This window comes from Plecotus auritus, assembly GCF_963455305.1.
Source record: "Plecotus auritus genome assembly, chromosome: 6".
Classification (NCBI taxonomy): Eukaryota; Metazoa; Chordata; class Mammalia; order Chiroptera; family Vespertilionidae; genus Plecotus; species Plecotus auritus.
In genome coordinates, this window is record NC_137773.1 from 17754809 (window position 1) to 17778843 (window position 24035).

Consider the following 24035-nt stretch of genomic DNA (forward strand, 5'->3'; position numbering starts at 1 on the left):
ACTAGAACTTAGAAAGTCCACTGGCAAGTGTTTTTTTTTTTCTGCCCCTCCTTGTTGCAAACCGTTCTTAATGGCCCAACTAAATTCCTGTTACCCTCACAAAACTTAGAAAAGTGCAGCCTTAAAGACTTTTTTCCTCTTGAGCTCCTGAAGTCCTTGCAACCATTACAGTTTGACTCTTAAGCCTATACTATCGGGTGAGGTCTCTTGAATTAAAAAAAAAATCTATATATACACACACACTAATATATGCACGCATTACAAGTACACAAATTATACAATTTACATTTTACAATTATAAAAATACATTTATATGTCTGTATATATACATGTACACACATACATATATGACACAAACATATAGAATATATTGAGCAATTACTATATGATCAAATGTCCTCACATATTTTAATTTATTCAATCAACACAACAATTCTAATAGAAAATATTATCACATCAATTTTCCAAAGAACAAAACTGAGGAAAGTGATTCATTAGTCATTCCAATCTTTGAGTTATTTATGAATTTATAAAGACGGTTGCACATGTCTTGCCTAAGTAATTTATGAGACCTTGGAGAGCTGGGACTCATACTGTCTAGTTCTGTGTCCCTCGGAAAGCCTAGCACACTATCTGCACACAATATGTACTTGCATAGCCAATGTGTTTTGATTTGATATTGGAAAGAACAGAAAGGTAATGGTTACTTAAAATGCACCCTCTACGAATGACATTTGAGTTCAATATTGACTTGGAAATACAATTCAAGACCCATTCATATTCGGTACTAGAACCAAATACCAGATGAATATAAATGGGAGGCGTTTCCATGTCTGCCTTTCTTGTGGTATTTCCAGCATGGGCAGGAGCAGGGTGCAAATGGTCAGAGATGCAGTCCCAGCTCCCTCAGTGTGAAACAATGATGCTGACACAGGGTTCAGTGCCATTGCATGAAAGGAGCTGTAAGGGTGGGCATGGAGAATGATGCTGAAAAGGCAGAGAGAAAATGAAAAGGGGGTAAAAGAAGTCCAGACATTCACATCCTGTGGATTAAAAATCCAATGGAAGGAGAATAAGAAGCCAGCACAACAATTGATAGCATTTTCAATGCAGTCAACCTAAGCTTCAATATTTATTCCAACAGGAAAATTGAACCTCAAGTCCAAAAACAACCCTCAGCTCCCATTCTCTGCTCAAATACACTTACATTTACATGTATGAGTGATGATGTGGCTACATTTAAATCTCAGCTCTAAGAGCAGCAGGACTGTAAATAGACTTATTTTAGCCATTTTATCACATTCTATTAGCTTTACTTCCTTGCCTTTCTCCGAGGCAGGCGAAGTTCATACGTGCAGAACATGTAAATGATTTCTTTTGATAACTACATGGGTAGATTCCCAACTCAGAAATCAGCTCATGCATACTTCCGAGAGCTTGTTGAATGATGCTAAAGGACTAAATTTCAGCATAAAGAGCCAATGGAATTTAGTAACTGAGGTAAGAAATGAAGAAAAAAAGCTATTATACTAGCACTATAGAGTGTTACACTGAGTGGAGAAAGCACAGAAAGCATCGAGGAGGACTGAACACATCTCCCTACCCAGAGAATGGCTGTGGTTAATGACAGCATTCATTATGGTCCTGTAGACAGCGAGCGTGAAGGACACTACCAAGCTCTTGATTCCTCCTTGAGGTCTGATGGGGTCCTGTGGAGCCATCAGCCCTGAGCTGGTGTCTCAAGACATGATTCTCAAAAGGAGTGGATTTCACCCCCACTTGCCTTACTCCTCAATTTGCATACACAAGTGGAGACATGATACGCATATCTTAAACATTTTCCTTCTCCCTGAACGCCTATTCCCTTAGTGTCTCCTCCTGATTTTCATTCAGGGAAGTGGAATCCAGCATTTTCCAAATGGAAGGAAGTGTAGCACAAGAGACATTAAAATGATGGGCTAAATTTAAAAGTCTCTGAAATCTACCTATGACAGAAAAAAACATATGAAGAGAAAAACTTGGTTATATTCCCACCCCAAACCCCACCATCCAAACCGAGAAAAGGGAATCTCTTGAGGAGAGGAGGAAAGTTTGATAAAACTAAGACAATCAGATGTTGATGTGATGAGGAACTGCCTTGCCTCCTCCCCTAAGACTCGGCATGTGTGAAGTTTATATAATCAGATTTAGTTTTAAGTATTTTAGAGTAGAAGGCAACTGTGGTCCACATCCTGCATGGGATTGGGCAGGCAGAGTGTTTCAGATCTTCCCTAAGCTAGTATTTTAATGTGCATATGAATCACCTCCCAGAGACCCAGGGCAACTTGAGGAAACAGTAAAGACATCATCCCAGCCCATATCCTGAGCAGGGAGAGAGCATCAGTTGAGAGAATAAGCTGAAGGTCCAAATAGTCCTCGGAATGAAAGGGGATCGAAATGGGTAAGGCGCATTTCTTCACAGACAAGAGCAGGACTTGAGAGGATGTCTGGACATCTCAGCAGAAACCAGAATGAAGAGAGTCAAATCTAAAACCAGTTTGGCCATTTCCCTGCAAATGCCAAGGTATATGGAAAGTCCTATTTGTTGGACTTCGTTTATGCTCCTCATCAGATTTACTCAGCCCTACCTGCCTCCCTGGTCCTGGGCCATTTGCTCAATGGATTGCTGTGGCCACTACCACCAAGACTCATCGAGTAACTCCCAGCCTCACCCCAGCACAGCCTCCATCACATCCACATTCTAGGCAGCTCAGCATTTCTGGCTCCCAAACCTGATGCCAGCAGATCACATGGGCTCTGCTTCTTCCCTTGCAGACTCAAGTGAAATACTGCTCATTGGATATGAGATGTAGCTTCCTCAAGAGTTGCCTAGAGAGGCTGTTGACAACAACCAGAAGTGTAGACAAATCTTCGATAATGGGAGGGAGTCATCTGTGTTCATCTGCCAAACTGGAGCCAAGTCTGTAATCTATCAACTTGTATTTGCTTATCTCCTTCCTTGGTTAATGTTTCCTTTTCTCTCATTCTTACCACCCTGGGACCACACAGTGGACTATCACTAATATGGATGTTTGTCACACTATTTACTTCCTAGAGAGTTTAGATAGACTAAGGCAGTAGTTGGCAAACTCATTAGTCAACAGAGCCAAATATCAACAGTACAACGATTGAAATTTCTTTTGACTTAAACTTCTTCTAACGCCACTTCTTCAAAATAGACTAGCCCAGGCTGTGGTATTTTGTGGAAGAGCCACACTCAAGGGGCCAAAGAGCCGCATGTGGCTCACAAGCCGCAGTTTGCCGACCACGGGACTAAGGCATCTGGTCCCTAAAATTAACTCTAGTAAGGAATTAAAGAGAGGGGAAAACCCTAACCTTAACCTGAAATTAAAAACAAATAGTTATATTTAGCCAGCAGTATTAGATTGGGGGGCTGGAAAAGTAGCTTTAAAAAAATTACACCTTTATACTTCTAACTTTATAGCTTATGAATTAAATAGTTGCCATATTCAGAAACATTAAAAAATTAAAACTTTGCCTACGGGCTTGAAACACACAGTTGTGATTCAAAATTAAAAGCCATTCAGGAAAAAAGAAAAAGAGGAAAATATTTGTCTATACTACAAAAATATAGTGGCTTCCCCACCTCTTCTGTATCATTCATTTCTGTTTTATAATATAATCAGAAAGAATAACCAGTAACTAAGAAGTTTATATAGAAGAGCATGGATTTTGATGTCATAGTCTTAGTATCATTTTTCCAATTCATCAGCTTTGTGCCCTTGGGCCACTGAGTGAACTTTCAGTCTCCTCACCCATAAAATAAAGACAAAAGACATACCTCTGAATTCGCTGTGTGTGCAAACATACATTCCTAGTACTATGCCTGGAAAAAAGTAAGCACTTCATAAATGTGGGCTAACAAGGTGTTGGTTGAGTAGAATTTGAGAAACTCATCAACTAACTTAACAAAGAGAAAACCCTCAGTGATACACAGTGAGACACAAAAATAGTTGATATCGCCCTAACTAGTTTGGCTCAGTGGATAGAGCGTTGGCCTGAGGACTGAAAGGTCCCAGGTTCGATTCCGGTCAAGGGCATGTACCTGGGTTGCGGGCACACCCCAGGTAGGAGGTGTGCAGGAGGCAGCTGATCAATGTTTCTCTCTCATCGATGTTTCTAACTCTCTATCCCTCTCCCTTCCTCTCTGTAAAAAATCAATAAAATATATTTAAAAAATAGTTGATATCATCCTCTCTTCTTCTTATAAGCTTTTCAGTGCCTTCAAGATAAAATAGAAACTCCAATATTTGATATGTTTGATCATTGATTCCCTTAGTTTCAAAAATATTCATCTATAAAGAAAGATATAGGTATTCATAAATAAAAATACATGTCAAAGAAATGCATTAGGCCAACATGAAAGGCAAGGCCAGTAGGTAAATCCACATATTTCTGTGGCTGTTCTCTCATGTGAAGAGAAAGCTTATGGTCCACAGAGCCTAAAATATTTACACTCTGGCTCTTTACAGAAAAAGTCTGCTGACCTCTGATCTCAGAGAAGAAATTGAGGGTAGAGTCAAGAATAAGAAAGATACCTGGGAGGAATGGTTTAGAAAATATCAAGTGAGGTGCCTTCACGTAATAAGATGAAGATGGGTACACATGGAGACTAGGCAAAGAAATAATAATCTTACAGTAAATCAAGTTGTGTTAGTAAACCTAGGTGAAGGGCTACTTAATGCTAAATGATAAAACTAAGAAGGTTCATTTATCACCCCCGCCCCAGATCTTAAAGTAAAATGTGTCATCTTAGGAAATATAGTTAAAGAAAGAACATATAATTAAGAGATAGCCTCTTGCATGAACTGAAGGCAACAATAATTGGATTTAATTTGTTATGGTTGCTGATTTATATGACTATTACAGAAATGTCTTTGAAATTAAAAAGAATATTTTCAAATAAGTGTAATTATGTGACATTTTTACTTCATTGCTCATTAAAAGAACTGATAGAATAAAATATCAGAAGTAAAGCTTTTTAAATAAAAAAACTAGAGATCAATTATTTAAGAATTTCAAATCAGTATATATAAGATTGATGCTGGGAAAGATCTTTATCTGAACATTTAATAAAACCCTCTTTTAAAAAGTAGATTTTATTTCCTTCTAGTTTCATATTATAATCTTTTTTAAATTTCACTGTTAACATAAGGATAAATTTCATTTTTTGAGGTAGTTTTACTCATTATGTAATTATTGCATTTTATTGTGAAACACTGGTGAAAATTTTGACTTAAAGATTTAAAAATATGTACATTGATTTAATGCTGTGAATCACACTGAAGATTAATTTGATAAAGAATTAATGTCTTTATAAAAAATGTCCTATTGTCTCCCAAACTCCAGTCTTCCATGATACATAATAAAGGAAATATGTCACCTTTTCTTGATAATCAAAAATACTTCTCATAGTGTTTGTACACATAGCATTTGGGATTTTAATTTTTTGTGGCTAGTTTTTTATTCATTTGCCTGAATCTAATCTCAAAGAATTGATCATTAAAAATTGATCACCTCTTTAAAATGTAAAGCTTAAATAATTCAAGTACTTAATAGATATGCAGAGCATAAAAAAATAAGTGACATTTACATATTTTTATTCTTTAAGATTCATAGCCTTTACTTATTATTGTATTCTGATGATTAACAACCATACATTTTTGTAGCACATGACATTTTATAAGGCTCTCTGATGATCTTATTTGATCTTCCAAATAATCTTGTGAAATTGGCAGGGCAGATATTGCCATTGTTGTAATGGTGGAGAAGAGTCTTAGAGTGTTTGTCTTATAAGCTTTATTAATAAAAATTGCGGAACTGGGATGGACCCTCCAAATCCCATTCCATTTGGAAGATAGCATGCTGCTTCTTGAAACCATAATGAGAAGTGCTCTACTTTGAAGAATGGTTCAAAAAAAGAACTGCATCACTCATAGCCACATATTTAATAAAGATGACGTGAGGTTCAATGACAGCTGGTGCAGCACAAATTGACATTTGCAGTCAGAGCTGGAGATCTCAATTCTAGTCCTTTCCATCATTCTAATATGCTGTGTGATTTTGAAAAGGTTCCAAGTCTAGGTGCGTGCAACCCCCTGCAGATTCCTGACTAAGTTGCCTGCTAAATACATTCATAAACAATTGAGCAAAGAGGGTAACGAATCTCTCCCACTCACCCTTGCAGATTGATTCTTGCCTTTTCTGTTGGGCCCAGTGCCCTGGGAGCTGGTCTGCATGGACTTTTTCAATGGGCTCCCTGGTCCGCAACACTTCCAGGTAGATTTGGTCTATAGGGGGCTTTAGCAGGAGGTCTGGGAGCAGGGGCAGAGTGGGGTTAGCTTAGTTACTCCTCTGCTGCTGTCCCCATGCTCCTTCAGGACTAGAAGCAGTTGTGCCCTGCTATGTCCCGATTTGTAATATGGAAAAATAAGGGAAACTTTCCTCTGGCCAATTGACTCCACAGATAAAGTCATTCTTTCCCACACGGGGAATGCCAAACAGTGTCTAGTATTGGTGGGGATTCGTGGAAGGACAGAGAAAGGAATATTGTCAGAGACTATCCAATAAAATTCAACATCATGTTCTACAGATGTGGACACGGTGGAACAGAGTGTAACTCCGTAAAGAACACTAGATTTATTATCGGAAACTCTAGCACCCAATGTATAGTTCTTTCCATCAATAGGAACCTAAGTCACCTCAGAGGTCCTATAAACCATGAAATGTCCAAAGAAAAATAGCTACCTGGAGCATGCATGTAATTCAAACTCAAATAACTGAATGCCAACCTTCACAAATAACAACAAGATTTTTTTGGTTTACTGGTTAAACTGACATCATGATGCAAAAATAATCACCAACTTTGAGGTTATTCACTTCTTTTTTAAAAATATTTTTTTATTGCTTTCAGAAAGGAAGGGAGAGGGAGAGAGAGATAGAAAGATCCATGATAAGAGAGAGTCATTGATTGACTGCCTCCTGTACACCCCACACTAGGGCTCCAGCCTGCAATCCAGGCATGTGCCCTGGCTTGGAATCAAACCATGATCGACACTAAACCTCTGAGCCACAGCAGCTGGGCAAGATTATCCACTTCTTGAATAATGTTAATTTTGGCAATTCACATTATTTCAAAATTTATATGTAAATTCAGAAGTTAAAGCTTTGATTTTTTACATTACTTTAAAATCCCCAAAATCAAATACTCATAAAACTGTGATTTGGATAACATTTTCTTCAAACAGGAAGTTACCCAACCAAAGTTTCCAGTCAAAGCACTTCACTGTTATACTAATTATGTTTCCTTTTAATATATTCTTAATAAAAAGTTCCATATTCAAATTCCACTGTGTTGCAGCACGAATGATCAAAGTTAGGAGTATGTCAGTGAAACAAAACTGCAGACCATGCTTTGCTCCCACAGGGAAGAGAAGACCCTCAGAATGAAGAAAGTCTCTTGTTTACATATGATGTGCACAATCTGTCTTTCTCATTGTATATAAGTGGAAAAATGTTTTACCCCCGACTAATACTGCATTCCAATACTTTTGGAGTCCATGGCCAAGTTTTGGTGAGGGGACAATGGTGGATGAAGTTTCTGAGAAGGTGAGACTGAAGGTCTTTGTAAAGAAATTTGAACAGCCAGTCATCCACTAGACCTAGGATAAGATAGAGGGGCCAGCTTTGAACTTGAACACCTTGCTCTGCTGAGTTCTAACTGTGTTTCACAGGGTGAATTGTATCATCCGAGTCTTAGTCTTCTCATTTGTAAAGTGGTGAAGACAATACTCACACCACATAGTACACATAGGGACTAAAAGAGATAATTTATTTAAAAGCATTTAGTCCAGTACCAGTACTTAGGACTCAGCAAATCATACAGTCTATTTAATTGCTGCTATTGAAGGGGAGGAGAATATGTCACCTCAAAATATGCCACTTTGATTATTTTGCATTAAAGTTAGCTGAGAAACAGCCAGTACAAGAAGGACACCCTGACCTCCTCTGTGCACCTGAAACCAGGAAATAAATCTCCCCTGTGACAGGTGCCCTCCCTGTACCAGGAGGGGAGAAGGCATCCTTATCATCATAGGGAATAGAGGGCTGAAAAGGCCGTATAAACAAACCTTGTTATTTTTTTCCTAATCTACCACCCCAAGCCCAAACCTCTTTGCATGGTTAATTTTTCACAAATTTAATGCTTCCTTGTCTAAAAGGTATAAAATCTGCCTGCTTTTGAATCTAATATTTTTATGGGCTCCCATACGTATGAAATTAGATTTGTTTTCCCATTAATCCAATTTATGGCAGTCTCATTATTAGGTCAGCCCAAGAACCTAGAAGGGAGGGAGGGAAAGGTTTTCCTCCCCTACACTGTGCTGATGACAGTCATTAATGGCCACAGAAGATATTCAGTGTCTCAGCGGCTCAAGTTAAGCATCTTATCAAAAAACCAGCTCACCAGTATGTCTGGATATTTCATTTTCTCCTTGCCTCAGAGAGATCCTGGGAATGCTGCTCATATAAACACTTAGACTCTCCAATGCAATGAATCTTTGAGCACGCTTTAACTAAAATTTGTCAGGCATCAGGGATCCATGACAATACACCATTTCTACACAATGTATCATAATTTCTACTTTCTTGAGTTTGTCTCAGAAGGCAAAAGTAAACCATTCTGCCTTAAGATCAAATACTACAGAGAAATGTGAGTATTGGGAGTTGTCCTAAGAATGTCTGCACTAGAATTCAGTCGTCACCCACCCCTGGGTATGGAGTCACAAGTAGAAGTCAATGATTCCCAACTACCTGCCCATGGAAAGATTACCTTAGAGTGACCCAGGGACCTGAAAAATGACACATTCCTAGTCCTCCCTCCTGGTATATAATTCAGTAGGTCCAGATGAGCTGCATAGCTGCGTTTTAATGCTATTCGCGAGATTCTGTGGCACAGCCAGATTTGAGAATCGCTGGAAAATGAACTATGAACCAGAAAGACTCAGTTCTAGTCTGGCTACCTTTACAGAGCGCCCTTTGCAACTTTTTTCTCTCCTGGCTAGGCCACAATTCACATATTTGCAACACAAAAGAGTTGCATTGCAGCCTTGGCCTGTGTACTCAGTGGTTAGAGCTTCGGCCCTTGCACCAAAGGATCTTGGGTTTAATTCCAAGTCAAGGGCAAGTACCTGGGTTTCAGGTTCCATCCCCGTCCAGGTAGGGGCACATGTGGAAGGCAGCCAATCAATGTATCTCATATGGAGGTTTCTATCTCTCTCCCTCTCCTCGCCACATTCTCTCCCTCCTACTCTCTCTAAAAAAAAAAAAAAAAAAAAAATCAATGGAAAAATATCCTCAGGTGAGGATTAACAAAACAAAAAAAGAGTTGCATTACAAGTTTCATCTCTTCTGGAGTCTGCCGTTTCACTTGGGATGCTAAAAAGTAAACTGAAATAGCTCGAAAGAGAAAATATCCTGGTAAACATAGAAAAGATCAATTCACATTTGGCCAATGAGGCAGAATTTTGGCAGGCTGATGGATTTTTGATAGTTCCTTGGAAGGCTTTCCCACCACAGGAAGCAAAAACATTGCCCATAACCTTCTGTTTCCCTTATCTGGGAGGTGTGCTGTCTCTGTAGCCACGCTGCCTGTTTCCTGCATGCTGAAGGGTTCAGCCAGCAAAAGTTAATGAGAAAGTGAGCCATGCTGAAGGGTTCAGCCAGCAAAAGTTAATGAGAAAGTGAGCCTTGCCCACTGCTACCTCTACTCTCCTGGTCACTGAGAGCCCTAGTCAGCCTGCAAGGAGGGACTAGAGCCACCTGTTGTCATTGACACAGAGCAGCGACAAGCTGAGATACTGGAAAGTACAGGAATTGTGCATGAATGAAACCTGTGCACTTTTGGTTCAAGGCCCAGCTGACAACATTACTAGGTTTGTCCTGCTTTCTGCAATTTTGCTTCTGTTTGTTTCTTCCAAAGGTTGTGACTTGGTAGCCCCAAGCCAGAACTAGATTGAAAACATCATTTGCTTGACCTCTGCAAGTGTTTTTATATCATTTAAGTCAACTTGAGGAAATAGAAATATTTCACATAAAAATCCAATTTTCTAGGTTCTCCAGAAAACACTAAAGGTCTGAATACAAAGGACCACCCACAATCTTTTAGAGCTGAATTACTGGCTGCTCCATTTAGGGGGAACATCTATACTCCAGGCTACCCCAAACCCCACCACTCCCTACCATATCACTGACACTAAAGTCTAATGCATGGGTGGGCAAACTTTTTGACTCGAGGGCCACAATGGGTTCTTAAACTGGACCGGAGGGCCGGAACAAAAGCATGGATGGAGTGTTTGTGTGAACTAATATAAATTTAAAGTAAAGGAGCGGAGGGGAGAGCAAGAGAACCCTCTGCTCTTTTGGCTCCGCGGGCCGGATAGAACAGCTGAACGGGCCGTAGTTTGCCCACGGCTGGTAATGGCTACAGCCATTTACTGCCTTGTTCTTGGTAGCTTTCTTTTGTTGTTTTTAAATAGAAGAGAAGTGCTTTGGTAGCGACATTTCTAACAAAAGGGTTGGGGATAACAGACTGGTATTGGTGATCATCATCTTTCAGAAAAATAAGATGACAATACAGACCTTTCAGTTTGCTTAAGACCAAACTGAGCCCTTTCACTCATTAGTGGGATATTCCACCTGTAGTCATGGAATAATTTGTAACCCTTTCATTAATTGGAGGGTTGAGCTATGTCCAGAGCACACTAAGAAAGCAGGGGACAGCATAAAAAGTAGTATGCTGCTCCCTTCTGACCTGCATAGTTTCTGTTGAGAAATCAGCTGACAGTTGTATGGGTACTCCCTTGTAGGTAACTAACTGTTTTTCTCTTGCTGCTTTTAAGATTCTCTCTTTGTCTTTTGCCCTTGGCATTTTAATTATGATGTGTCTTGGTGTGGTCCTCTTTGGATTCCTCTTATTTGGGGTTCTCTACACTTCCTGGACTTGTAAGTCCAATTCTTTCACCAGGTAGGGGAAGTTTTCTGTCATTATTTCTTCAAATAGGCTTTCAATATCTTGCTCTCTCTTTTCTTCTGGCCCCCATAATTCGGATATTGGTACGCTTGAAGTTGTCCCAGAGGTTCCTTACACTATCTTCATATTTGTGGATTCTTTTTTTCTTTTTTCATTTCCGGTTGGCTGTTTTTTGCTTCTTCATATTTGAAATCTTTGACTTGATTCTTGGGATCCTCTAATCTGCTGCTGGGTCTCTGTATATTATTCTTTATTTCAGTCAGTGTATGCTTAATTTCTGATTGGTCCTTTTTCATATCCTTGAGGGTCTCGCTAAATTTCTCGGAGGTTTCTAGAAGATTCTTGAGTAACCTTATAACTGTGGTTTTGAACTCTATATCCAGTATTTTGCAATAAATATACAAAGTGATGAATAGCAAGAACCTTCAACCAAGATTACTCTACCCAGCAAAGCTATCATTTAGAATTGAAGATCAGATAAAGAGCCTCACAGACAAGAAAAAGCTAAAGGAGTTCATCACAACCAAATCAGTATTATATGAAACTAGAGGCCCAATATTCATGCAAGAATAGGCCTTCCTTCCCCTGGCTTCACTCCCAGCCGCCCGGGAGCCGGCAAGTCCCCGTTCCTTGGCTGTCTGGAGCCGGCAAGTCCCTGGTCCTGGGCCGCCCAGGAGCTGGCAAGTCCCTGGTCCTGGGCCACCCAGGAGCTGGCAAGTCCCCGCTCTGTGGCTGCCCGGAGCCGGCAAGTCCCCGCTCCCTGGCTGCCCGGGAGCCAGCACCTCCTCGCTCCCGGGCTGCCTGGAGCCGCAATTCCTCGCTTCTGTCTGAAGCACCACTACAGTAGCTCCCTCCGCTGCCCCCCTTCCCCTCATAGCAGGCTTCACTCCACTCCGCTCCATGCCTGCATATGCAAATTAACCTCGATCTTTGTTGGGTTAATTTGCATACTCACTCTGATTGGCTGTGGGCATAGCAGAGTGATGGTTAATTTGCATGTTTCTCTTTTATTAGGTAAGATGCTGAAGGGTCTTCTCTAAGAAGAGGAAGAAGAAGAAAAAGGTAAAGATAAAAAATTATGAACAACGAAGTGACAACAAATACATATCTATCAACAAGTGAACCTAAAAATCAAATGAATAAAAAACCTGATGAACAGAACAGACTGGTGAGTGTAATAGAATCAGGGGCATGGAAAGGGAGCAGACTGACAATTCTCGGGGGGAAGGGGTTGTGGGGGTGCGGGAAGAGATTGGACAAAGACCTTACACCTATGGACGAGGTAAGTGATGGGGAGGAGGGAGAAGACCTGGAATGGGGTGGGAACTGGGTGGAGGGGAGCTATGGGGGAAAAAAGAGGAACATCTGTAATAATCTGAACAATAAAGATTTAAAAAAAAAAGTAGTATGCTGCAGAGCAGTGACGTTCAGCCCTCTTGAAAATGAAGATCCCTTTAAAAAGAACATGTGATTCCCTGCCAGTGTGGCTCAGCAGTTGAGCATCAAACCAGGAACTGGTTTGATTCCCGATCACGGCACATGCCCAGGTTGCGGGCTCAATCCCCAGTGGAGTGGAGGAGTATAGGAGGCAGCAGATCGATGATGCTTCTCTCACTCTAAAAAAAAAAAAAAAAAAAAAAAAAAAAGATAATAAAAACAAGAACAGGTGTTGTTGAAAAAGATATATTGCTAATAGTTGTCTGTTACCCCTTGTGACAGCATGGATGGACCTGGAGACTATTATGATAAGTAAAATAAGCCAGTCAGAGAAAGACAAATATCACATGATCTCACTTATATGTGAAATCTAATGAACAAAATAAACTGACAAACAAAATAGGAACAGAGGCATAAAACATGGAACAGACTGACCGATCTCAGAGGGGAGGATGGGAAGCAATCAAACAAAGAATATATATGCATATATGCATAGCCCATGGACATAGACAATAATGTGGTGGGGGCCAAGGAGGGGGCAGGGACGGGGTGGATGGAGGCAAAGGGGGCAGGGGGAATGGAGGATACCTGTAATAGAGTCAAAAATAAGCAATCAAAAAAAAAATAGCTGAACAATTATGACCAAATGTTATGATTTGGCAGAGCACAGTGGTATTTTATGGGTGTTTATTATATTATTCTCTATACTTCATGCTTGAAATATCTCATAATTAATTTCTCAATATTAAAAAAATGTGATAGTTGAAAAAATATTTCTATTAGTTATCTGTTGAGAAGCAGGCAGGCATGTGGAGTGTTAAGGGCAAGGTTGTAGACTCAGAACAACCCTAGTTATATAAAAATGAGCCAGTTATTAAACCTTCTTGCCTCTCTGTTTCTCACGTGGCGATAGTTAATCATTTTTGACTACTACAGTTCTTATGATGCTTCAATAAATGCAGCATGTGGCACATAGTAAATGCTCAGTACGGGCTGTTAATATTGCTGTTATTGATTGATAAAATGCAGAATGACAAAAAGCTGGTATGTATACATTAACACTTTGAATTGAAATTATTTTCCTTTAATCACAGTGGCATCTGCATGCATATGAAAAATAGCAGCATACATATTTGTCAGACATTATTTATTCAGTTCCCCAACAATACTTGGTGCTTGGGGAGTTGTGTGCTTCTCACTGCCTCCAGGGCTCTGGGGGGTCTAAGGTGAAGAGAGTGAGGAGAGGCAAGGCCACTCTGCCAATTCAAGACATAAGACTTGAATCATGTTCCTGCACATACACTAGCTACAGTCTTCAGAAAAACAGAGAGTGGGACGTGGAAGAGAAAGAATGAAGGGAGAAAAAGAAGGTGTCCTTGGGTAAGTGCTAGCCTATCAAGTGAGGACTTCACATTAAGTGGCTTTCAATTGGTGCTTCAGGGAGCCCTGTGGTTTCAAAGAAGCCCCACAGGCACCAAGCAGGTGAGGGACCCAGGGACAGGCCATGTGGTGGGCCTCAGACCCAGCCTTGCTTCAGAGAGCAGCACAGCTTTTACCGAGGTTGCACATAACATTTCATGTGTACAAATGTTTTGTTGCTTCCCAAGTGTTGGAAACAATGGGGCTAGATAATCTTAAAGGCAGCATTTCTCTAACTTGGCTGTATACTGGAATCTCTCCAAGGACCTAAGAAAATGCTGATGCACGGGACATAGCTCAGAAATGTTTACTTGGTCATGGGTATGGCCTGAACATGCATATGCGCAGATGCCTCCACTTGGAGATGGTCCTGACATGGTCAGCCAAGGTCACCCACTAGTCTGCCCTCAATCTATTCAATGCAAAGTTCACATGAAGCATAAAGAAATGAAAAATTCAGACCCACAAGGAGCAGAATTTCAGGAGAGTTCAGATTATTAAAGAGTGCCAGAGGTAGTTTGCTTATTTTCTTGAAGATTGGGTTTCTAATGATTTTCCTTCACAGGGATAATAAAAGAAAATGTACATGCAGTTTTAAAAGAGCTATGTAAAACCTAGGTGCACCTAAAAACCTCGATCACAGCCTCAATTCCCATACACAGTCCAGGCAATAAGGGAACTGAAATTCCTGCTTTTGCCAGAAGAAAAAAAAAAACAAAACAGTATTAATTTTTGACTCACTTCACTGTGTCCATTCCTTTGAGGAGTTATTTATGTAGGACTATGTGGCAAGAATGAAACATGGCAGTTCCAAGAGTCCAGCAGGGCTCCCAGGACATCGATGGAAACATTTGAACAGGAAAATACAGCCACTTAGCTATGACCATCTGGGAAAAGTTAACTGACATAAATATAGCTGATTTATGTTTGTACCAAATGAGATTCATCATCTCTAGAAAATGGGGATTATACCATTTTCCTTCCAGACTTTTTGTAATCAAGTCACCAACATCATTTTCTATCGAGAGAGAGAGGGAGAGAGAGAGAGAGAGAGAGAGAGAGAGAGAGAGAGAGAGAGAGAGAGAGAGAGAGAGAGAGAGAGAGTTGTCTCCCGATATCTTCTTAGTTAAGAGTAGAAGAGAAGCAGAGCCACAGAATATCTAACTTTGCAAAGGATATGTATCACCTGGCCAAAGGGTTTTTTATTGCATTTTCTGCAACAAGCCATATACTTGTAATCTACTTGATCTGTAAGTCAAAGCTGTCCGATCGAAATATAATATGAGACATGTATTGTACCTTAAATTTTCATGCAGCCACATTAAACTATAAAAATAAAAAGTGAAATATGTTTTAATAACACATTTTAGCTTGATTTATCAAAACTTTTACCATTTCAACATATAATCATTATTCAACGTATGAGAAATAGGTAAATTGCACAACTGAAGTATATCTCAATAAATCTATTAAATCATTAGAGATATTTTATAACACAAACACACACATATATTTCTAAGTCTTGAAATTCTTGTGTGTACTTTACACTTGGCACTCATCTCCATTTGGACTCGTTTGGCACTCATCTCCATTTGGACTCGTGGTGTACATTTGGAGTGTTTGATAGCCACACATGGCCAGTGCCTCCTGCACTGTGATTTAAATGACTCGTGTGTACAATCATGACTCAGGTAAAGGAGCTACCACGTGCATTTCGGCTCTCTCCTCTTCAGCTCACCGCTCTATCCCATGATGCTCTCAGTAAACAATATTTGCAGTTGTCAGGACTTTACATCTTCTATGTCACTCATGGGAGGAAAGAAATAAAAAAGAGAAGAAAGTAGGAATTCTTATCTATCTCTCAGCCTCTCTCTCTGGATCCCCTTCTTTCTCTTTGACCATTTGTCCCCACTGGCTGCCCCTGATGTATCTAGATTTATATTATTGTGTTACTCAGTTGTTTACGCTCCTCTCTGTTCTTAGTCTAAGTGCAGAGGAATGAAATGTTTTATGTTTTTCTTTTCAGAAAATGTTTGCCTACTGAAGGCATCATATTTTTCTATTCCCGTTAAAAGCTTTTGAGGTACAGAGGTTTCAACCACTAGGCTACACGAAATTAGACAATGTGTTTGTGTTTTTAGAGTCCTTTCAGTTCCTCTTCACTACGTCTCTCTCTCTCTCTCTCTCTCTCTCTCTCTCTCTCTCTCTCTCTCACACACACACACACACACACACACACACACACACACACACTCTAAAAGACCAGTGAGAGCATTTGAGGAAGAATAGAGAACAATGTAAGACCTATTTTTGAGAAAGCAAAATAAGTTCATTCATAGAAAAAGCAAAATCATTGCAGGAATCTGCTTCCTCTCAAAGACTGGGCTTTTCACAGACTAAGAGAGAGAAAACACCAGTCTAGAGATCACTATGAGGTAGCCACAGTTTCCCCCTTCTGAAGTCCTACACCCTCATGGTATTCCCACGCTTACTACAGGCAATGGGAGTTCAAGGCCAACTCAATTCATATTCATTCATCTCTATGCAATGTACATGACACTGTGCAGCTGCTGAAGATAAACCATCCAAACATCCTGCTGTCCACGAAGAAAAACTAAGATCTAGTAGAAAACTGTGATCATAATATAGGGTCTGAGGTACATTATGATGTCGGAGGACCAGGGCACATGGGCTGCATATAAAGGGGATGAATCCAGGCCAGTGGAAGGGGTTAATGAAGTCCTCTTACAGCACAGGGGAGCCCTGAAAGGTGTACAAAAGTTCCCTAAATAGAAGTGATCAACCAAAAAACTTGTATGCATATATACATAACCCATGGACACAATAGGGTGACAAAGGCCTCGGGCAAGGGGCAGGGGTGAGCTGGAAGGGGTCAATGGGGGAAACAAGGGCATATATGTAATATTTTCAACAATGACGTGTGTGTGTTTTTTAATTTCCCTAAAAGAAGAGCAAATATGGGGGTGGGGCTTGAAGAGCATCCCAGGTGGTGGGGTGGCATTGGCAGAGGCTGGAGATGCTAGTGATGTGATTTAGGGAACCAAAGGAGTCACAGAAAAAAGGGCCAGAAGGAATGAGGTGAAGTGCGGTGGCAGGTGTAACCCTGCAGACCAGGAAGAGCCTCAGTACCTTAATAAAGCCTTTAGCCTTTAACTCTGACAGGAAGCTGCTGAAGGGTTGTAAACAGAGAAAAGACGTGATTAGGTCTGCATTTTAAAAAGATCACTCTAGCTGCCATTGCACAGACGAGAGGATAGGGATGGTTGCAGGGAGACCAATTAGGAAGCTATAAATATGGCTCATGTTTTCAATGCCTAGACTTGGGTGGTAAACTGGCTCCCACATGGACGGAGCCTGCCAGTTCATCTCATTTAGTCCACAGAGCATTCTGAAGAGCAGGAGACTGTGTATAAAAATCTGCATTTCCAGTCTCTCATAAAAGATAGCCTTAGAAAAATCTTGGGCTCACTTCAGTATCCCAAAACCACCAGCAGGAGCTGAGTAGTGCTAATCCCTTTCGGGCAGGGCACGGGTCCTCCTATGCCTCAAGGTCATTACCCTGCCATGCCACCTTATTTTTGGCCCCTGTGCTAGTCATATAGAAACTGTAACACTTGACCTTCCGGGTTGAACCTCTTAGTGGTCAAACTCAACATGAGGAGGAGTTCAAGGGCCTGTGCTTCCAGGACTAACCTGGTGAGCAGTCCATCAGGAGGGCTGCCCAAGACTGGAAAAGGACAGCTGAGGAGCCCACGTGGGCTCTGGTGTCCTGAGATCACCTGAAAGCATCTGAACAGTAACTTCCAAAATATGCCTAAGTGAGTTTACCAGCATGTATCTAAGTTTAACTGGAAAGATGGTGTTCCAGTTATATCAACAGGAGCCCATTTGGAACTGCTTCAAATAAAGACCTTTGATTTGGGGAGGGGGGTATATACTAGTAACACAGAAAAAAATATAGATGTCAAACACTGTCAGGACTACTGAACCTCTCTTGATTTGTCAGAAGTTTTTAGATGTTTAAAGCTGGACAGAACGCTAAGTTTTCTTCTAAAAGAGCCAAACCAAAAGGCATCCCCGTTTCCAGGCACTGTGCTTGCATATAGTCTTGTGTGGGAGAGGGCCATTATAGCAGCAGGAAAAAAGGGTTGATGATCATGGGTTCTAAAAAAGTGCAAGTGGCATCATTTCCTAGCCCTAGGTATGAAGTAAATAAGAGGGCATTTTGCCCTGGAACCTTCCCTTCTGTTTCATTAAGAAGTTTGTTTGACATTATGAATAAAGATTAATGAAAGATAGAGAGATGACGCTTCCATAGGTCATTTCACCTGGCGGTACTTCTATGTGAATTCTACTTTCTTTAACATCTGATTGTAGCTGAATTAATAGACAGTAGTTTCACCCAGCTATTTACTGAACAACTTGAGAATTGCCACATCAACAGATTTTGTAGATTTGAGTTTTTCCCTTCTAGCTATCCACTTACTGATCTTTCTCTTCCTGCATTCTCATCTCTAATTTACCATCTCTGCATTATAAAAACAACCAATAACTTGCAAGTTAAATCATTTATTCAACAAATACCTTGAGAATTTACTATGTAACAGGCCTGTACACAGAAAGCTGCTGTCTAGTGGGGAAGTAAAGCAAGCAATTAATAACTTAAAAAGAATAATTAACAAATAATTTAAAACTGTTGTTATTGCTGTGAAGAGGTACGCTATGGAAACACAGGCAAAGCAAGAGAAAATCATGTTGAGAGGATAAGGGAAACTTTCATGAGATAATATTTGAACTTCGTTTAGAAACAAAAGTTATCTAAAACTTGGCAACCAAGATAATGAAATGTGTACAAAGTGAGAATTGCACATTGTTCCACAATCTCACTTGAGGATTCTTACCTCTCTAGGAGGATGAACCCATGTTTTACTTGGCTAGTTTCTATTTCATTAGAGCTTGAGAAGGTAGTTTCTAACAAAGACTTAAAGCCTGGAGAAAGATAATCTCAATTACAGTTTGACTTCTCCATTAGACTAATTGGTTTGTCTCTATTTCAAATTCATTTCCAAACACCTTTTGAGGTGGTCTACAGATACTTTGTTACTTTAAATGTTCTTGGATTCAGCTTTTCTATTTCTATTATTCTCATTCATTAATGAGTTGAATAAAACCTTTGATATGTACTCCTTATATATTTCAATACAGTCATGTTTATACTTTTAAAATATACTTTGACAAAGTGAGTCTTTCAGGATCAGTAGGCACTGACCTGGAGATCAGAGCAGATTCCTTTGTATAAATGTTTTCCTTACAAGAACACCAAGCACAGAGCAAAAAATAAAATAGTAGCGTTCACTTCCTCGCTCTCCTGACCTGGGCTTCCCAGAAGCAACCAACTCTACTTAACTGGCTCTGTGCTTCATTCTCTAGCGGTAACCTCACGAATTCTTCTTTGCAGGCTTACATTACTCTCATAATTTACCTTTCCATGGTGCTATTTATGGACTCTCTTCTGAAACATAAGGATTTAACTTACAAAAATAAAAATAACCAAAAATAAAATAAGAACTCCCAAAAGAACCAATAAACCAGGAGAAAAATGACTTATTTTGAAACTAAATACATTCTACAATATATTACGCCACCCTCCCCCATTCCAGTATCTGCTGAGTACCTACTATCTGCCAGGCCAAGCTGGGAACTAGAAGATACATTCATAAGAACAAGAATGTCCATCTTGAAGAGCTTGCATTATATTAAAGGAGAATGACTTATAAGCACAATTATAATGACCTCTCTTCATAGTGAAGAGTTATAATGCAGATTTGAAAAAGATGCAATGGATTAAAAGGGAGGGCGTGACATATGACTCAAGGGAGTCTCAGAAGACCTCCATGAATTGAATATTAAAAGATGAGAAGTTTCCATATTACTTATTTATTTTGTTTTTAGGGGAAGTAGGTGGGGATGGGCACTTTGGGCAAAAGGAGCAGCAGGTGCAAAGGAATGGTGATATAAAAGGACCTGGCATATTTCTGAAAACATGGAGAAGGTTACTATAGCTGGTGGAAAGGCTGGGGGTAATGCATATTGTACATTAAGGGCTTTGTACAATTCTTTAAGCAATGGGGGTTAGAAGTTTCAAAGTGTTTCCATGTTTATTCCCATTTAAGCCTCACAAAATTTACCAAAATATATGGCATAGGCATAGATCAACTCTGCGGTCCTGGCTAAATATGAAGAAGATGCTGTTGTGAACATTTGAGAAAGCATCACAAACAAAAAATGGGAAAGTGGAGGCACGTTTCATAGCAAAGTGAAGGAGAATAACAAGCAAGTTGAAGAGAAAATCGTACACCATGTGTAGATGTAAATGCACAGTATATGGATTTTTAACCTATGTTATCTTTGTCTAGTTATAAAAACAAGATAGGTCAAATTTCAGGAAATGTTAAAATGGCCATTTTGCCATTGTAATCGACAGTGGTAGTGATGGGGATGTGTGTGTGTGTGTGTGTGTGTGTGTGTGTGTGTGTGTGTGTGTGTGTGTTTTAACCTAGCAAATAAGAGTTAAATGTGTACATGGTTTTGAACACAACAGTTCAGATTTTGTTAGTTTCAAGGCCTTGGGAAAAATCCATCCCAAGTAAACAAACAGACTACAACACACAGTGCTCAAGGGGAAAAACACAAATATTTTCTTCAGTAACTGTCAAAAGGAGACTATTCTTAAAATGGCAGCTATTTGAATTAGAAACAAAACTGTGAAGACAGAAAAGGTGCTGCCACCTTCAGAAGCAGAATTAAAGAACACTGAAGCCGGTATCCTTCAGTAGGTATGCTTTAGCTCAGGATTAAAAATCCTGTGAGTAGCCTGGCCACTGTGGCTCAGTGGTTGAGCGCCAACCTATGAACCAGGAGGTCATGCTTAGATTTCTGGTCAAGAGCACATGCTGGAGTTGTGGGCTTGATCCCCAGTAGTGGGTATGCAGGAGGCAGCCAATCAGTGATTCACTCTCCTCATTGATATGTCTATCTCTCTCTCCTCCCTTCCTCTCTGAAATCAATAAAAATATCTTTTAAAAAAATTATTATGAGTTGGGCCCTTTACATTAATTTTAAGGGACCAATCTCAAAATTGGAGTTTCTTATTCTATTAATTAGTTAATCTCTCTCTTCCTCAGTTTCCCCATCTATAAAATGTAATAGCTTTATTAGAGCCACTATAAAAGGTAGAAAGAAAAAGAAAACTTTTGGACTATATAGAGAAGAAAAGAGAAGAAAATTAGACTGCATTTCAAATAAGACTTTCTCAGTGAATGATATTCTACCATCACATAGTACAGAGTAAGTGCTAAAATTGAACAAGAAGGCATATAGAAATTTTATAATTTCTTTAGGTCAATCTGCTTGGACCTTCATATTCCATGTTGGAATCAATACTTACAGATAATGGTTAAATATGCCTAGAGAGTGTTGTTGGCTCACCATTAATCACCAGTTTATGTAAAATTAAATAAAACTTGATATTCAATAAAATCTAGGATATTCTCAGGCTTACCTGATCCAAACTCCCATTCACATACCAGGACTTTGAAATCCAAGAGTCAATAGGTGTCGTGCAGATATGAAGCAGCAAAGCTGGCCCAACCCCTAGCTCGTGGGAAGTACGTGGCATACATTGGCTGAATAACGAATCAAACAAAGCCAGCTGTGGAAAGCTACCCTCTGGGTTTCCCAGCAAGATGCTTCTCCTTTCACACGAAAGTGGTTCTGCTGATGCTTTCATGTTTGGCACTAGGATATTTATTATCTGAGATGAAATTTCAATGCATGATGAATTTCAGAGGAAATTCAGTGAAGGCTGAAGAAAATCATAGGAGAAGGACTGTCATAAGACTTGATAAGTGAGCCACAGTTCTGCTGACATGCCGGGAGACACAGACAATATAAAAACCATCCTTTCCACATCCAGGGGAAACAGACAAGCACAAAGGTGATCCACATAAACACTAGCACTTGCATAAAACCAGCATAAGACTTTATTGATGAGAAAGATTCCAAAGGGGGAAATAAACATTTGCATGCACATACACACACACACACCCATCTGCCAATATCTGAAGGGTTCTTATTCCAAATCACCCACCTTCCCACACTTATTGGTGACAATCAGAAACAATGACGAAAACTATCCTCAAAAGCAGCTCCCCTTTTGTAACCGTTTTTGGAGGTATGCAGAGATTCTCTACTTATATAGCAGGTTGGTACGAGAATAATTCGGACTTCATAGAAAAAGCACTGTTAGCTTGCACATATTTTTCAGACCTGTGGCTTTTAAACTTTATGGAAATTGAGACTAAAACGCACAGCTAAAATAAAGACGTATGCCCAAGTCTCAAGAAATTAATATGACGATATCACAAATTGGAGAGGTGAATAAAGGAATTCAGCTCTTCAGCATTCCTTCCCAAGACAATTAACCCTGTTGATATCCCTTAAATGTGCTAAATACTTTCAGGCTCCCTTTCAATAACTCTGGTCAGATAAAATGTAACATCTACATTTAATGACAGTTTTTCCTCAACACAATTTTTGACATTTAATTAAATGCCTTTTTTTTTTTTTTTTTGCCCACAGGCTCCATTCTTTGAGAATTTCCAAATTCTTGTAATAAAATGGATATTTTTTTTTTTTTTTAGAAAACTACAGTATTTTACTTTCAGTTGAAGCTAATGCATAGATACACAGTGACTCCGAGAGGCCACATAAAACAAAATATTATGCTATTTCCTTGTTTAGGAGTGTCATTGCTCATATGATCTCTAAAACTAAAAATAGTAGCTTAATATTTCTACTGGGGTTATAAGGGACCAGCACCTACTAGCACTTCACCAGCATACTTTTATTTAATGCTCACGTTAAGTAGATCAGAGAGTCAGGAGAGTCATCCCCACCCTGCAAATGAAGAGACTGAGGCTAGTAGCAGGTCAGTCCCTGGCCATTGGTCTTACATCAAGAACAGAATGTGGAGGCGCCCACTTCTGAACCCATGCAGTCCCACTCTGGTGCTCTTTGTTAAATGGCATTGTCTCTGTCAGTCATGGTATCATGTTTTCTAAATTGCATCTTTTATGGTTTCTGATATAACTATTTATATTAGGTGTCATAATCAAGAAGGATCACATTGAGAATACAGACCTGTGTTGGAGTGCTTTAAACCAATGATCACTGAGGGCAGTAGTAACATTTGCTATTAACTTTTTATCTCACCCCTCCCTAAAGTTAGCAGAAAATATATAATTCATTCATTTAATAACCACTGTCCCCCACTAGCCATTCTGGAAGCCTCTTAGGGGACTGTTGCCTCACCCTTGATCTGGAATTAAAAATGGAACCAGGGGCACGTATGCCAAAGATATAACTTGTTGGTTAAGACATGTTTGAGATAAAGGGACCTACTTTTGAATTCTATTTCTATGACCAAGCAATATGGTTTGTAGCAACTTGCCTGACGTTGTACAGTAACAGTTTCCATATCTGTAAATTAGGACTAATAACACCACCCCCAGAATTGTTTTGAGGATTTAAACAGAAAAGCACTTTTGACAGAGTATTCAATAAATGGAAGTTTCTGAAAAAGTGTCTTATCCATTTTACATACATAATTTACATAGAGTAAAAAGCTCAATGAATTTGCCATTGAATGAGTTTTGACCAACGCATATCAAGATGCAAAATATTCCCATCACCTCGGAAAAGTCTATCTTGTACCTTCCCCAGGTAATCTCCCACCAGGGCAAGCAATGATTTGATATATATCATTATTGATTAGTTATGACTATTCTACAATTTCATATAAATCTTAAATATTTTTGGTGTTTGGCTTCTTTTACTCATTACACTATTTTTGAGATGCATCCATGTTATTATGTTTATCAAAATGTTTTATTTCATTGCTGACTAGTCTTCCACTTTATGAGTAGATCAGAGAACTATTCATCCATTTCCTGAGTTATTTTCAGTATTGGATATTTATAAATAATGCTACTACAAATGTGTGGATAAA

General features: G+C 39.5%; 1 protein-coding gene across 1 annotated transcript in view; it reads right to left on the reverse strand.

Annotated features, from left to right (window-relative positions):
- SGCD (sarcoglycan delta) overlaps nt 1–24035 on the reverse strand; it is a gene marked incomplete at its 3' end in the record, with an annotated part of 771422 nt that overhangs the window by 422560 nt on the left and 324827 nt on the right. The gene's annotated exons all lie outside the window — the stretch shown is intronic.